Source organism: Pelobates fuscus, chromosome 7 (genome assembly GCF_036172605.1).
Source record: "Pelobates fuscus isolate aPelFus1 chromosome 7, aPelFus1.pri, whole genome shotgun sequence".
In the NCBI taxonomy this organism is placed as follows: Eukaryota; Metazoa; Chordata; class Amphibia; order Anura; family Pelobatidae; genus Pelobates; species Pelobates fuscus.
This window is the reverse complement of record NC_086323.1, coordinates 53,547,026-53,565,011: the sequence shown is the minus strand read 5'-3', so window position 1 is coordinate 53,565,011 and position 17,986 is coordinate 53,547,026.

The following is a 17,986-nucleotide window of genomic DNA, read 5'->3' as shown; positions in this document are numbered from 1 at the left end:
TTAAAGGGACACTCTAGGCACCCAGACCACTTCTGCTCATTGGAGTGGTCTGGGTGCCAACTCCCACTACTCTTAACCCTGCAAGTGTAATTATTGCAGTTTTTTACAAACAGCAATAATTACATTGCAGGGTTAACTCCACCTCTAGTGGCTGTCTATTAGACAGCCATTAGAGTTCACTTCCTGGGTTCTAGCGCTCCAGCGTCGCTCAAAACCCCATAGGAAAGCATTGAAATGATTTTTCAATGCTTTCCTATGGGGAGACGTAATGCGCATGCGCGGCATTGCCGCGCATGCGCATTATGTCCCCTCGGCCGGTGGGCGAGATCAGTCTCGCCCACCGGCCGATGCAATGAAGAGGAGGAGCGTCGCAGAAGCGGAGACAGCGACGAGGGACATCACCGCTGCCTCAGGTAAGTCACTGAAGGGGTTTTCACCCCTACAGTAACCGGGAATTGGGGGGTGGGAGGGAGGGGGACCCTCCAGTGCCAGGAAAATGGATCGTTTTCCTGGCCCTGGAGTTTCCCTTTAAAGTGACACTATAGGCACCAAGGCCACTTCATCTCATTGAAGTGGACTGGGTGCACCATCCCTGTCTCCTTTCAGAGAAACTGTAATGTTTATATTGCAGGCTTAAGACTGCCTCTAGATGCTGTTTACCAGACAGCCACTAGAGGCGCTTTCTGCATTTACTCAGAGTTTAAAGGACCTCTCTAGGCACCCAGACCACTTCAGCTTAATGAAGTGGTCTGGGTGCCAGGTCCCTCTAGGATTAACCCTTTTTTTTTAATAAACATAGCAGTTTCAGAGAAACTGCTATGTTTATAATAGGGTTAATCCAGCCTCCAAATCCTCTAGTGGCTGTCTCACTGACAGCCGCTAGAGGCGCTTGCGTGATTCTCACTGTGAAAATCACAGTGAGAGCATGCAAGCGTCCTTAGGAAAGCATTGTAAATGCTTTCCTATGAGACCGTCTGAATGCGGGCGCAGCTCTTGCCGCGCATGCGCATTCAGCCGAAAGGGAGGATCGGAGGCGGAGAAAAGGAGGAGAGCTCCCCGCCCGACGCTGGAATAAAGGTAAGTTTTAACCCTTTACTCTCCCCAGAGCCCGGCGGGAGGGGGTCCCTGAGGGTGGGGGCACCCTCAGGGCACTATAGTCCTAGGAAAAGGAGTGTTTTCCTGGCACTATAGTGGTTCTTTAACTCCAGGAAACAATGCTGACTGTTGTCACGCTGTGCATGAGGACGCCAGTGTTTTCAAATTCCCCGTAGAAAGTCATTGATCCAATATGGGGAAGGCTTAATGCGTGCACGGTGCTTGTCGTGTATAGTCATTAGGTTCCCCCTTGCCGCTTACACTGGAAGAGACTGAGCTAGCACTGGCATTTGGAAAGAGTGTAATGGGTTTTTAACCCTTTAACAGCCAAGTGGAGGGGGGGGGGTGTAGAGTGACATCTTTTTATTCCTAACACTATAATCTAAAGTGTTAGGAATAGAAACCTGTACTCCTAACACTATAGTGACCTATTTGTGGTTTGTGTTAGGTGTGTCAAAGAACACAATGCAAATATGACATTAAACAATCTTGTGATATGCAAAGCTATTGCAGGGAGATCGTTTTCCAGTATTTGCTCTGGGCTGACTTGGCCCCTTTCCAGAGCCAAATGTCACAAGTCACACATATTGCATCATTGGCATGCCACCATGCGATGCTTTGCATTGCCCCAAAAGGCATACATAACACAAAGCTGCCTTACATGTATGGGTTGCAGTGGAATTCTATTGACGCTCTAACATCATATAAGTCGTTTTATTATAATGAAAACCTGAATATTTATAGGTCTGTTTAATAGGGATACTCCTTTAAGAAGTTAAAGGACCAGTATAGTACCAGGAAAACAAACTTGTTTGTCATTAGGTCCCCCCTACCCGCTGGGCTGAAGGGGTTAAAACCCCTTCAGCCACTTACCTTTCTCCAGCGCTGGGCTCCCTCTGTGCTGGGGAACTCTCCACCCGCTGCCGACGTCAGATCCGAATGGGCATGCGCGGCAAGAGTGCGCGTGCATTCAAACTGCCCATAGGAAAGTATTATTCAATGCTTTCCTATGGACGTCCAGCATGAATCGTGGAAGCGCCTCTAGCAGCTGTCAGGGAGACAGCCACTAGAGGCTGGATTAACCCTCAGTTAAACATAGCAGTTTCTCTGAAACTGCTGTTTTCAGCTGCAGGGTTAAAACTAGAGGGACCTGGCACCCAGACCACTTAATTGAGCTGAAGTGGTCTGTGGGTGCCTATAGTGGTCCTTTAAGCTGCGAGTGCAAGTAGGTCTCCAGTGCTTGTTGCCCTGCACTAATTGATTCTAACTACACACATTTTTCAAAGTTGCTGCAGCTATAAACCTGCCCCTTTAGTACCTAATATAACTGGAAGCTATAATTCCTCGTTTACTCGTCCAAATATTTGTACAGTGTGCATGCACTTTACAAATCTCCACCTCCATTAAAGGGAAACTCCAGTGCCAGGAAAACGATCCGTTTTCCTGGCACTGGAGGGTCCCTCTCCCTCCCACCCCCCAATCCCCAGTTGCTGAAGGGGTGAAAACCCCTTCAGTGACTTACCAGGGGCAGCGACAGGTCCCACGTCGCTGCTTCCTCCTCCCCCGCCGCTCCTCCTTCTGCTTAAGTCGGCCGGTGGGCGAGACTGATCTCGCCCGCCGGCCGAGGAGACCTAATGCGCATGCGCGGCAGCTTTAGCGCACCCCATAGGAAAGCATTGAAAATGAATTTCAATGCTTCCCTATGGGGAATAGAGCGACGCTGGAGGTCCTCACACAGCGTGAGGACGTCCAGCGACGCTCTAGCACAGAAAACCTGTGCTATGAAGCAGGAAGTGTCCTCTAGTGGCTGTCTAATAGACAGCCACTAGGGGAGGACTTAACCCTGCAAGGTAATTATTGCAGTTTAAAAAAAACTGCAATAATTACACTTGCAGGGTTAAGGGTAGTGGGAGTTGGCACCCAGACCACTCCAATGGGCAGAAGTGGTCTGGGTGCCTGGAGTGTCCCTTTAACGGCTTCTTAAAACACTTGAATTGTGATTGTGTCTGACAGCTCCACTCATACAACTGTGGTTGGAGAGGTCAGCAAAGCTGATGGCAGGCACATCAGTTCCATGCATTCTACACACTGTTCCAAATTATTATGCAAATTCTATTTAAGTGTCACAAAGATTAAGTGTTTTGTTTTTCAGTTTAACTCATGGATGGCATTGTGTCTCAGGGCACTTTTGATCACTGAAAACAATCTCTGACACCTGTTATAATTAGATTGCCAGGTAAGCCCAATTTAAGGAAAAACTACTAAAGGAGGGTGTTCCACATTATTAAGCAGAGCACCATTTTTTTTTTTTGTATTCTTTATTTTTGCAGTGCGCAATAGAACAAGCAGGTTTGCAGAGACATTCCATGAGAGTATGCATGACAATAATAGATTGCAGCTGGAACATAAAATGTCAGGATTACGGCACTTCTTATAATTAGTGTAAAGATACAACAGATGCACAATTTTATTATTTAAAAAAAAACTGAAGGAGGGATACTAAAGGCTTTAGCACAGAACTGTGGATAGTAAGTTAAGTAAGACTATATACCACTGGGTGAGTAACATTAGCCAGCACAGATAATCCATTAGGGTCCCCTAATAGAGTGAGTAGTAAGAACCTCCAACCCAAACCGTTGATGTACTGGAGTTTAGGGAGCAGTAACTATTCGTGCTGCCTATTTGTGTGAGTTAGGCCTAAAGTAAAATTCAAACAGGGAAGGCACTAGGCATAACATTGCTAACGTAATTCCGTGGACATGCTAGGCGCAAGCACTCCATACATATTATGATATAGGGCATATCTGTCAAGGTTGAGGCAGGTATAGGTGAGTCAACGTGGTTAACATATTTTATCCTAATAGTAGGTGTGCGTGATCGTGGGTGATATGTTTGCTGCCTCTGGTGGGATTACGCTGCTGGTATCCAGGCTTGCTCTGTTTGGTGGAGCGATTCCCAGTTCAGCCTATTCCCGTGTTTGGGAAGCACTGAGGGGCTGTGGTCGAGTCGCTTGAGTGGGGGTGAGATGAGGAGGCCCCATGACCCAGAGCCCGTGTTGGGATCTGTTTTTCAGGGTCGCTGACTTGGTTCCCTACAAAGTCCTTCTCCACAAGGGGGGAGCAGATCCGGATCGAGGTCCTGCGTTGCCGTGGGGGTAGGGGCTGCACGATGCGAGTCTCCCCAGTGCGTCCCGGGAAGCGGCGGCGAGACGGCCAGGCAGGTGTACCATGGCATGGTACTGTCACCAGTTCCGGCGCCCTCCGGCAGGTCTGTCGGCCAGGCGGATGTGCCCTGGTGTCAGGTCTGTGGACCGCATTTTAAACTGCAATCTTCCTTGTAGCGGGTAATTCCTGGGCGTTTGATCGGTGTTCCAGGCGCCTCCAGAAGTCTTGGCAGAGTTGCTCGAACCGAGCCTCAAAGCCCGCCCTCCAAGCTTGTATAGCTGTACTCTCTCGTGGTTGCTCAGGTTGTGGCTCGGCGGCCATCTTGGGCTCGGCCCGCAGGCCTCTCTCCGGCAGAGGATTAAGAGATTTCCCCAGCGGGGACCGGGATAACCCCCACCGGTCCAGTGGGGGGGGATGCGGGGTATCATTAGGGCTGTTGCTCAAAGCGGTCCCCATGTTGGGAGATCGGTCGCCTCTCCCTGCCATGAGGTCGCCTTCCTTGCTAGGCCGCATATGAAGCGTGTGGTGGATCTCGCCAGGAGTACTCTGTGCTTATAGCCACGGACTCCCACTCGCTTCAGGAATAAGCAGTCGTGATGCAGGGCTGTAGATATCACGGTTATGGCCAGTAATAGCCAAGATAAAGCTTAATTTAGTCAGAACTCTGTGTAGGCACGTCTGGCCCGCTCGGCTGCTAGGCCCCGCCCCCCCCAGCAGAGCACCATTTTCATGCAATATGGGGAAGAAAAAGGATCTCTCCGCTGCCGAAAAGAGTGAAATAGTTCCATGCCTTGGACTAGGTATGAAAACAGATATTTCACGAAAACTTAAGCATGATCATCGTACTATTAAGAGATTTGTGGCTGATTTAGAGCACAGACGGGTTCGTGCAGATAAAGGCACATTGAGGAAGATTTCTGCCAGATCCATGCATCGGATCAAGAGAGCAGCTGCTAAAATACCATTACATTGCAGCAAACAGATATTTGAAGCTCCTGGTGCCTCTAGAGTCCCACGGACATCAAGGTGTAGAGTCCTCCAGAGTCTTGCAACTAAACCTGCATAAACATTCTATTTGGCCACCACTAACCAATGCTCACAAGCAGAAACAGCTGCATTGGGCAGAAAAATACATGAAGACTAATTTTCAAACAGTTCTGTTCACTGATGAGTGCCGTGCAACCCTGGATGGTCCTGATGGATGGAGTAGTGGATGGTTGGTGGACGGCCTCCCTGTTCCAACAAGGCTGCGACGTCAGCAAGGCGGTGGTGGAGTCATGTTTTGGGCCGGAATCATGGGAAGAGAGCTGGTCGGCCCCTTTAGAATCCCTGAAGATGTAAAGATGACCTCTACAAAGTATGTGGAGTTTCTGATTGACCACTTTCTTCCCTGGTACAGAAGGAAGACATATGCTTTCCGTAATAAAATCATCTTCATGCATGACAATGCACCATCTCATGCTGCAAAGAATACCTCTGCATCAATGGCTGCTATGGGGATAAAAGGAGAGAAAGTCATGGTGTGGCCTCTATCCTCCCCCGACCTCAATCCTATTGAGAACCTTTGGAGCATCCTCAAGCAAAAGATCTATGAGGGTGGGAGGCAGTTTACATCCAAACATCAGCTCTGGGAGGCTAGTCTGACATCTTGCAAACAAATTCAAGCAGAAACTGTCCAAAACCTCACACATTTAATGGATGCAAGACTTGTGAAGCTGCTATCAAATAAGGGGTCCTATGTTAAAATGTAACGTGACCTGTTAAAATGTTTTAAAAGTTAAAATGTTGTTATAAGTTTGATTGAAATTGCTTTTGATTTCAGTAAATATGCTGCAAGCACAACAAATGACCATTTTCAGTTCTTTACAACCTATAAAGTGTTTTGAAACTTACTGTGCGTAATAATTTGGAACAGTGCATTGTAAGTTTTTTATGTTTAAAAAAAAACAAAAAAAAAAACCCCTTATCATTAGGTTTGTTTAATAAAATTTCAATTGTACTCTTAATAGTTGATAACATGAGAATTATGCTGACTGTTATTTACATCAATTATTTAGGTAAATGAGAAAAATATCATTTGCATAATAATTTGGAACAGGGTGTATGTGATAAACTGGAATTGCTTCTAAGTGCTTGGCTAAATGTTCCTTATACCTCTGCATAGCAAGGAGTTTGTGAGATAAGTTCAAGTTCTTTTGACTGGATTAAATTGCTGAGCCATATACTAGTCTGGACAGAGTTTGCAGCGATTTGAACAGTAAGTTTAGTCAATGTATAGAGAAGGTAGTAAAAGGGGGTTGATTAGTTTGGACTTTTACTGCTGTTAATAGGCAGATTAGCAGTAAGGGAAGGGAGAGGGGAGGAAAGAAGGTATGAAGTCCAAACTTGTAAACAGCCAACACCTTCTATACATTGAACAGAACTTTGTTGAACAGAAGATTGTTACAGAAGATTGTTAGCCTAGGGGCCTATTTAATCATCAGCAAAACACTGCGCCAACTAAAAGCCCTGAATGAGAGTCATTTGATCTATAAACGGTTTTAACTCTGTTATAGCTGCAGAAGCGCCTCTAGTGGCTGTCTTCATGACAGCCTCTAGAGGCGTGTTAAACCTGCAAAGAAAACATTGCTGTTCCTACAATATGGCGGTGTTTTCTGTTACAGACAACTTCCTTGAGATGAAGTTGTCTGGGTACCTATAGAGTCCCTTTATTCCGTTTCACACTAAACAATCATTAGGAATGGCTAATTCAGAGATAACACTCTTCTTTGCAGCCATACAAATTCATAGCAACAATGGCAGCTATGATAAGCTGAAAGCAGTAGCTGACACTTTCAGTCATTCACAGCTGCAAACTGCTTCCTCCTTAGTCTAAGCAGCATAGAGGAGATGGGGTGACACTGAAAAATGGTGTAATACTGAAGGGAAGAACGGAGGGAGGGGTTTCAATGCACAATAACCATTTCAGTGAGTTAAAACGATTACAATGCCTACAGTGTCCCGTAAAGGGATTCTCCAGTGCCAGGAAAACAGTTTTTCTGGCACTGCAGGACCCTGTAGTGCCCCTCTCCCTCCCACCCCCTATTCCAAGTTGCTCCGCCTACTCTCCTCTCCCGCCGACAAGGGAGACCTAATGCGCATGCGTGGCAATGGCCGCACATTAGACCTCCCCATAGGAAAGCATTATTCAATTATTCATTATAACCCACTTTTCGTGTTCTAAGAACACGGAAGTCCCTCTCGTAGACAGCCACTAGAGGAGGACTTTACCATGCAAGGTAATTATTGCAGTTTATGAAAACTGCAATAATTACACTTGCCGGGTTAAGGGTAGTGGGAGTTGACACTCAGACCACTCCAATGGGCAGAAGTGGTCTGGGTGCCTGGAGTGTCCCTTTAACAACTAGTGTACAATTTTTTATTAAAATCTATAGCATTGTAAATTGATGCAGGATTATATATATCATATGCAGATCCTGGGGAAAATATAATTCCAGCTGAAATTTGTCTGCAGTCTCTAACAGATTGATTGCAGACTACTCTTCACCTCTTGTATCTGCCATTATTTTGTTTTGGCTGTGCTTGCTGTTATATATCCTTATTGAATAACTGTAATCCGCTGCTGAATATATAAAACGCTAATAATGATTTTGTAAACTATTTATAATCATACCTCCAGCTTATCACTTGGGGGAATAATCCTTGCTGGTACAATGCCTGCACTGTAGCTACTGTTAGAGCAGAGGAAAACAGGATTCTCCTGCTCCTTTCACTTAACTCTTGGCATAGCAGTCTATGCTGAGAATTGATTGACAGGTGGGAGAGCTGTAGTTTAACCCCTTAAGGACACGACATGATTCCCTTTTATTCCAGAAGTTTGGTCCTTAAGGGGTTAAAGGGACACTATAGTGACCAGATCAGCTACAGCTTATTTCATTTGTTCTGGTGAGTATAATCAGTTCCTTCAGGCTTTTTGCAGTAAACACTGTTTTCAGAGAAAAGGCAGTGTTTACTTTACAGCCTAGGGATACCTCCACTGGCCACTCCTCAGATGGCCACTAGAGGTGCTTCCAAGGGCAGTGCTGCACACTGTGGAGCACTGACATTCAGTGTCTCCACCAGGGGTGTGTTTACCCCGAGGCAAACAAGGCATTTGCCTTGGGCGGCACTTTATGGGGGGCGGCTTTATTTTGGCCACCCCCGATCGCCCTGGCAAATGCCTTGCCAGCCTCTTGTCCTGGGGTGCCCTGGAGCTGGCCACCTCAGGACCCCCCCCCAGGCTGGCAGCGGCGGAACTTTCCGGGCGGGCGGTGAGGGAGCACTAATCCTCCTGTTCAGCTCCCTTGCTCGCACCGCAGTGATGCCGGAGCCGGAATATGACGTCATTCCGGCTCCTGCATCACTACGTGGCATGCGAGGGAGCTGAACAGGAGGATTAGTACTCCCTTGCCGCCTGCAGTCACCGCCCGCCTAGCAGCCCCACTGGACCCCAGGGAAAGTGATAATCCACCCCAGCATTCCCAAAGGTAGGGAGGATGGGGAGTGTCTGTTTGTGAGTGTGTGTGTTTGTTAGGGAGTGTGTATGTGTGTCTGATAGGAGGTGTGTATGTCTGTTAGCTAGTGTATGTGTGTCTATCAGTGAAAGTGTGTGCCTGACACGGAGTGTATGTGTCTGTTAGTGAGTGTGTATATGTATTTAGGAGGGGAGGGGCCCGAGTTGTCATGCCTAGGGCAGCACAAAACCAGGATACATCACTGGTCTCCACCCACTGCATGGAGACACTGAACGTTCCTCATAGAGATACATTGATTCGATTCTATGAGGAAATTGATTGGCCAGGGCTGTATTTGGCTTGTGCTGGCTCTGCCCCTGATCTGACTCCTTGACAATATCAGCCAATCCAATGCTTTTTAAAAAAAATAAATAAAAAAAAAAATTGAACAAAACAAATTGTGAAGCATTCTGCATCTTAAAAGGAAACTATAGTGCCTGGAAAACAGTTTTTCTTGGCAGTATAGCTCCCTATAGTCCCCACCTCCCTCCCCCCGTGATGCAGAAAGGGTTTTAAAAAAACAACAACACAAAAACAAAAAAAACAACCTTCTGTTGCTTACCTGGGCCGCCTCCACTCCTCCCCCCGCTGACATCAGCCGGCGGTGAATACCTGATACGCATGCGTGGCAATGGCTGCGCTTGCATTAGGATTTCTGCTTTCCTATGGGGATGCCGGTGACGCTGGAAGTCCTCATGCATAGACTGAGGACGTCCAGCATCAGCACAAGTCCCTCTGGTGGCTGTCTGGTAAACAGCCTCTAGAGACGGAATTACCCCACAAAGCTAATTATTGAAGTTTATAAAAAAACAAAAAACCCTGTAATAATTAGTTATGTAGGGTTAAGAGACCTGAGACACTGCACCCAAACCACTTCAATGAGCTGAAGTAGTCTGGGTGCCTATAGTGTCCCTTTAAGCAGGTGCTCCGTGTCCAAAAAATGCATATTTTTTAATGCACATTAAAAAAAAATCACTAACTAAAATGTTCATAAATATTTCCTTTGTCTTGAAATCTTACCTGTCATTAGCTGCAGAACTGGTCTGTGCAAGTAACGAAGAGCACCCGGTTTTCCCAGCACTTACTTCATTGTTACGGCTGGGCATTGTCCAATCAAATACGTCTCATGGAGAAGCATGGACAACAAATTTCCAGTCCAAAGGATCTCATAGAGATGTGTGTTTTTTGGCAAGAGTTAGGGATGTTAGCAACTGGATGAGGTTGATTGGAGTACTATTCTACAAAAGCTGTATAACAAGGGATTGTGTCATTATCCCATTGAAAAAAATGTATATTATATCTCCCAGCAACCAAGAGAGAAGTTGTAGTACATTAGAGGCTGGCAATTTCTTGCACTCAGCTTCCTCCGCTCTCAGTGAACCCTCAATTTGTGTCATACAGCTTCCAAAAACAGGAGGCCTTTATAATGAGAAAGTGATTAGCACTATAAGTAATTCTCTGGCATTCTTACCCCTCATTTAAGTCACTTATTCAATTATTATCGGAATACAGGTGGAATGCCGGGGCAGGCTTTGTGCGCACAAATGGTCACGTTACCTAAACCTGGTAAGACACCTAATGTCTGCTCAAGTTTTCACCCCATTTCATTAATTAATAATGACACATAGATTTAATCAAACATTTTAGCTAATAGACTTAATCGACTTCTTCCATCCCTATCTGACAAAGACCAGGTGGGTTTTCGTTATGAACCGTCAGGCTCCGGATGGCCGCAGGTGTTTCATCAATTTGATTAATCATCTTAAATCTATTCGCATGCCTTCTTTGCTCCTCTCTTTAGATGCGGAGAAGGTGTTTGATAGGGTCCCCTGGGATTACCTGAGGGAAGTTCTGTCGCATTTTAACATCCCAGACCCCTTCATCAAGGCTATGTTTGCACTATACGGTCAACCAACTGCCAGAGTATCTGCGACTTGTTTTGTTTCGGAAAACTTTTCATTGTCCCAGGGTTGTTTTGCGAACTTTGGGGTGCCAGATAAATAAGGTCTGGCTTGCGGAAAGGTAGTGAGAGGGTCTGAAAGATATAGAGAAATCTGGGGAGGAGGTTCATTTTCAATCCCTATCTCTGCCCATTGGCAGAGGTCTGCATGTGCTTTCTTCAGAAGAGGGGTATAGCTTGTCTCATAAAGGGCTTTCACATCATGCAGAGGGATTTAAAAAAAAAAACAAAAAAAAAAAGTATGCTCTTTTCAATCATCTGACATGATTAAAGCTGAACAAATATTTAACATGTACCAGAAAAGAAAGGATATTAAATTGGCTGCAGTGCACACGGAGAAGTTCGCTAGGTAAGAAAAGCACTAACCAAAAAGTAATGTCGTCTACGTGTCTGCAGGCCCTTAAGGCAAGGGATTTGCAATAAAGCACTAAATACTATGATCACATCTATCTCTCTTTTATAACTCATGGTCTTCTAAAATGATGGCTCCAAGTGTATAAAAGAGTATCAATCTTCCCTAGTTTCTACATGGTTCACAATTTATGAATAAGACTAACCTCTAAATAAAACTTTTATCTTCATTATTTAGTGCATACGACAAATAGCTTTTCATCTTCACATATGAAATATTTTTTTTCCTGGCTACTGCTACAGCATACTGAATTGGCCTGGCATCCACATCTCTCTCTTCCTGCAACAGGCCTGTGCTTAATTTATTTATTTCTAAGTACTGCACCTGGCATCATTAAATCAATGGATACGAAAAGCTGCAATATGTCACAGTGCAGATCTTCACAGGTTTTGCATTAAGCTCCCACGGTTGGCAGCAAGACACATGTTGCATGAGAGACAAGTGAAATGCAGCTGCTGTTCCTGCCGTTTGCCTAAGTTAAGGTTTTGACAATTTATAAGACTGAGAAGCAGAGATGAGTAGCTAGAGAATTAAGTAAGTTAGATCCGTAGTATAGTTCGTTTTAAAGACAGACTGTCCAAACAGTTGGTCAATTTGAACAATAAAGTATTCCCTTGTGAGGATCCAATAGAAGAAGCAGAGCTGAGATTTCAAATAGCTACTAGTGCCCTCTAGAGTGGAAATTTGGCACTGCCTTTAATCTTCCTGGCTTGCTAAAGTGGGGGAAACAAATAATTGGAAAAATAAAATATAAATTATAGTGAGAGAGAAATAAAGTTATAGAAAAGAGATCTATAGAGATGTATACATATAAAATAAATTTGACAACTATTAGTTTTCAAAGTTCAGTAAATAACTATAAGCTGTAGAAAAAACAAAACACCACCAGCATTAAGTTAAGATTTTATTTTCAAAAGTAAATTATAACTTCAGGACAGTGTAACTTACACAAACGTGCATTCAGCAAAGTATCCACACACAATTAGAGTAAGGAGAACAGCACATCACTGACATAGTTCATAATGCATAATTCTCCCATGTAAAAGAGAAGTGTGGGGGGGACATTAACTCTCTTGTGGTCTGCATAGCCTTCTAGATCTCATTTTAGATCTCCGGCAGCAAAATGTTTAAAAAGAAATATATATTTTTCAGAATAAACAAAAGTGCTCTTTGTTTACTGCCCCTCCCAGTTCTCTTTCCATTTGGCAAATACAATTTAAATGACACTGCTCGTCACAAATCGAGATAATACTTGTGCTAGTGACAAACAGTACTGTACACAGTCCTCTCAATCTTCTTATTCCCCAGTGTCAGTTACATTAGGTAAGCAGAAAGACATTTAAAAAGAATAAGACTTAAACATATCTGTCAAACGGATAGCATTACCCAACGTATTAATATCTCCCCTCCTTGCTACGGACTTGTTAAGGCACTAGCATTAACCTTACTATAAGTGAGCAAGCTCTATGCCTTTTGGCATGGTCACTGTCTGCTCTGTAACACTTTAATTATATCCAAAAATAAGCTGATCTTGTAAACTTTTAAGAAATGTGCAGTTTGAGAAGGAGTGACAATTTTAGAACCAGCAACTACAAAAAATAAATACTAAATAAATACATCATTATATGAATATCAATTTTTAAAAACGTACATTTACAAGGGCTTTTTTGAATAGGAAACATTTTGTAAGAATGCAATTTATGCTTCCAATGACACTTCTTTATGGATTTTATTAATATGTACTAAAAGCCTCAACCTGAAAGCATTATAAAGTGTGGTGCATCAAACATTTCTTGAAAATCACTATGGCCAACTTATTTTTGGTTATAATTTATTTCTCAGTAAAACTTACAGACTCAACAAGCTTACAGAAAGATGATCTGACCCAAATCCTCCCTGAGACTCCACAGTTATCACCCTTGGGGCCATATTTGCGTGTGAGAAAGGACCAGTGTTTTTCTCTCCAGCAACTGAACTTGAATTTTTATTAATCATCAGCATGAGAGATGACTGGGGATGAAAGGAAATACAATCCAAGATGAGCTGCAATGTCACAGTTGTACCATGTGTGGTATACATGTAAGATCCCATTAAAGGGACACTCCAGGCACCCAAACTACTTCTGCCCATTATAGTGGTCTGGGTGCTAACTCCCATTACCCTTAATCCGGCAAGTGTAATCATTGCAGTTTGTATAAACTGCAATAATTACCTTGCAGGGTTAAGTCCTCCTCTAGTGGCTGTCTATCAGACAGCCACTAAAGGGACTTCCGTGTTCTTAAAACACGACAAGTGTTTTAAACGACGCTGGACGTCCTCACGCTATGCATGAGGACCTCCAGTGTCGCTGGAATCCCCATAGGAAAGCATTGAACAATGCTTATCTATGGGGAAATCCTAATGCTAGTGCGGCCATTGTCGCGCATGAACATTAGGTCACCCCCCCCCCGCCGGCTAAAGTCGGTGGGGGAGGAGCATGGGCAGAGCCTGACGCAGCGCAGAGGGGCATCGGCGCTGGATTCAGGAAAGTAACTGAAGGGGTTTTACCCCCTTCAGCAACATGGGATGGGGGTTGGGAGGGGTCACTACAGGGTCCTGCAGTGCCAGGAAAACGGGTTTGTTTTCCTGGCACGAGAGAGTCCCTTTAAATAATCAAGTACAGAAAAGTTGTGGGATATAACCAGGGTCATACTGTTTTGGAATGCACCGTGTAACTTACTCCACATACATACATTATAATGAATACTGAGCTTGTCAAAAAAAGGATGACAAAAAAAAAAAAATATATATATATGGACGGCCATATCCCATTTATTGAAACGCTAGCTACATGGTACACTGTACAAAATGTAAAGGAGCAGCTGATTAAAAAAAAAAGTAAAGGAGTGCAAATAAACAACACAGGTGATGTTTGCTTTACTCACTTAACCGAAGTAAAAAAAATAAATGTGTCCTCAGGGTAATATATATGGTTATTTACAAATGTGCAAATACAACCATAATGGAAAACCAAATGTGTAGCATCTAAATTAACTAATCTAGATACATGAACCCCAATGCAATACTGACAAAAAAAAAAAAAATATTACTAGAAGTTATGGTAGTGGGCCACCAGCTGATATAGCGAATTTTCTTTCCCACAAATACATTACAGCCATGTGAGGTATATTTTGTGCAGTTGTTTATGGAAAAGTAATCCGCTAATAGCTTTGAGTGAGAGGAGGAACCACCATTGACAGAAAATATAAAAATTCATTCCTAGAGTGAAAGGCTGATTGAAATAAACATCAGGTTCCAAGACCAGCCCAGTGTCAAAGGCAAATAGCACACTAGCACTCGATTAATTGTTAAATGGAATTAAAGATAAAATTGCACGGGAGCGATTTACTCCTAGCTGTGAAAAAACAATCTTTATGTGACAAATAAATAGATTAAATATCAAAGGAAATGTAACAAACTAATTATAATGCAACTGTAAACTATATATTTAGCTTATATAGTGTTTATTCAGACAAGGGATACTTAGTTGTGCCCCCACCCTGTTTGCTTTCCTATCCTTTCAATCTGTCCTTTTTTATTATTACTTTGTTGTGGTCTTTAAATAGGGGGAAACAAAGAGGGTAAGGGGGGGGAGAGGGTGATAATTTGCCTGCCTATATAAATTGGGGGGATTGTGTCTTGTGCATACTTGCTATTTAAAGACACTTCTGGCAACTTAGCCTGAGTGTCCACTGCTGGGATAATCTGTTTCATTAATTTAAAAAAAAAATTACGTTACAGTGTTTACTATATAAGTGAGTAGTTACAGTGTTTGTGTTGAAATGCCTTTAAATAAAGAAGACCCTTTCTTTTAAGAAATTGGAGAAAATAGGACAATGTCACAGATGTCTGAAATTGCCGTCTTTGACATCCAACATAAAAAAAGCCACACGAAAATGTAATATATATATATTTTAAAAATAGGAAACAAATAAAAACATGTGAAGGGCAAAGAGCCCAGAACACTGAACTGAGGACCCAGTTGGCACAGGAATATACTGGGGTATTAAGGTTTTGAAATTCTTTCATCTATATTTGCCTATAATTCTCATTAGATTAATAGTAGGTGGACTTAAAGGACCACTATATGCACCCAGACCACTTCAGCTCAATGAAGTGGTCTGGGTGCCAGGTCCACCTAGTTTTAACCCTGCAGCTAAAAACATAGCAGTTTCAGAGAAACTGAAGACACTGGACGTCCATAGGAAAGCATTGAGTAATGCTTTCCTATGGACGCTTTGAATGTGCACGTGGCTCTTGCCGCTCATGCGCATTCAGATTTGACGTCGGCAGGGGGTGGAGAGGAAAATGCGTTTATTTTCCTGGCACTATAGCGGTCCTTTAATATTTCCTTTTGTATTTTCATTTTTTTTGCCTGGAGAGTTGCTCACCATTTAGGCGATAAGAGCCCTTTTGTGTTGCAGAGCAGATTGTTACTTGTTATTTTCAATGTATATGCAGTGTTGCCTTTCAGTATTGTATTTTGGTTATTACTAATATGTTACCATCTTAGCATAGCACTATGAATGGAATAGTTTTATTGATTTTGTGTGCTTGGAATGAATTCAGTTATTTTTTGTATATATTGCTTGTGCACATCCACTAATTTCTATATTTTCTGGACACATGGATATGACAAAAATGTCCCAAACTGCAATTTTTGAAAAATGATCAAAGCATTTTGAGCCACATTGTATTGTCCAAGAATTAGTATGAATGATCTGTAGTTTTACTTCATGACAGGAGGCTTCATATTTGTTTACTTTATTTACGGCTTCAAAAAATAGCGGCAAACACATAGAAACATGGGACCAATAGAAGAACAAAATACATTTCAAAAGGCTAGCTGTCGAAATCAGTCTCTTCCTGGTAAACAAAACAACAACAAAAAAACACAGTTTTGTCTGGTTATCAGTCTAATAGAACTCAATGTTTTTGCAACACACAGGCACTTCAAAAGGAGGGCATTTATCTCCTACAACAGAGAGGCTGGATTACACGATTGGGTCTCAAGGATGCATACCTGTCAGTTCCTATACACCCGGAAATAAAAATGATTTGGAGGAATCAACTTTGTTAGTTCCTTTGCGGTCTGCCTTTTGACCTTAGCTTGGCTACTTGGTGCTTCACCAAGATCCTCAAGCCAGTGGTTGAACATCTTCAATGTGATGGCATTCGATATACTGTTTATATAGACAATATTTTTCTCTTTTGCTTGGATAGGGGTATCGATTCCTTTTCCTGCACCTGTCTACACCTTCTTAAATTTTCTCTCTCACCTTTTTTTCGTGGGGTATGTCATACTGCTCAATTAACATTGCTTGCTATTTTTAGCTGCAATATTCCTTCTTAGGGTGTTCCGGTAGGTGAGGACCCGTTGGTAATGTTGTCTAATAAGGTGTATCAGACTATCTTGTCCTCCAGGCCAGAAATACTCTTATCTTGATGGTGTGGTTTTCTCCATTTTCAGACATACGAAGTCAGACTGGTTCTCTATCCTTTTTTTTTTTTTTTTTTTGCTTAACACCAAAGCTTTGTGTAGTCAAAAGTTCTTCAGCAGTATATCCAGGCTACCACTTCCTTGAGGCTTCTCACTCAGAGCAACTTCTGATTCTTTATGTTAAACCTTTCAACCCTATTATGTTTGCTACGTTAGTGAATTGGATTTGATGGCCTCTTTCTTTACAGAGTATCTTACTCTGGTAAACATTCCATTCAGCTTCATTTACTTTTCAGGCCTTTCGATACAAGACATCCTGCGATCAGCAGATTGTTCTAGCCAAGATATGTTCCAGTTCCGGCTTCTTTTTCACTTTTATCGGAGCGTTAAAACAAACAAGTTTGAGGTCTCCTGTCATGTAGTAAAAATGTAGATTATTCTAGCCTAGGTGAAGAAATAATCTTAATTTTAATAATGACAGGAGGTGAATATTTTCCCTTCTCTTGTTTCACCCTCTGTATACTTTTTGGTGGTTGAAGGTATTTGTATTCTAGTTTTTCTGATATTATTATTTACAGTTTGATATTTACCTGTCTGATTCTGCTTATCTCCTGTGTAGTTGCACATATGGTTATATTTACTATGCTGTTTAGAAGTGCCATATACATGTATTTTGATGCTTATTACCTATTTGCAGCCATATGTTCTTCCTGCCAGTGTGACTTTCTTTTTCAGTGTAAATTCTATTGGCTGATTCTTTGCCATTGATTTTGGGATTATTACCCATGTTAATACCTCGTTATATTTATAGCTCCTTAGAGTTCTCCTACAGACTTCTGTATGTTTAAGTTTTGCAGAAGAAAGAGGGAATGACTTTTGAATGTTATTCTGTTTTTCTATTGGTTACCTGGTTCTATGCGTTTCTGGAAGCACTAAAGAAAATATAAAATATGAAGCCTCCTATCATTATTAATATTAGGATTATTTCTTCAACTAAACTAGAATAATCTACAATTTCAAAGAACACATCAAAGCACTAGCTAATGTAATTTTATTATGATGTATCAATAAACAGCCTTGGGTATTAAAAAAACACAAAACAAAAAAATGCAGTAGGTATTAAAACCGTAAACAAAATTAAAACAATTATATATTTAAAAAAAAAAAAAAAAATGAAAAAAACTAAACAGAATAATACTGCTGGTTTTGTGGGAAATTTCTGTGTACCCAACAACAACAACAAAAAAAAAAAAAAATCACACAGATACACTTACTACAGACAAAAACGATCCCTATCCCTGTGTAACAAATATCCAAATGTGT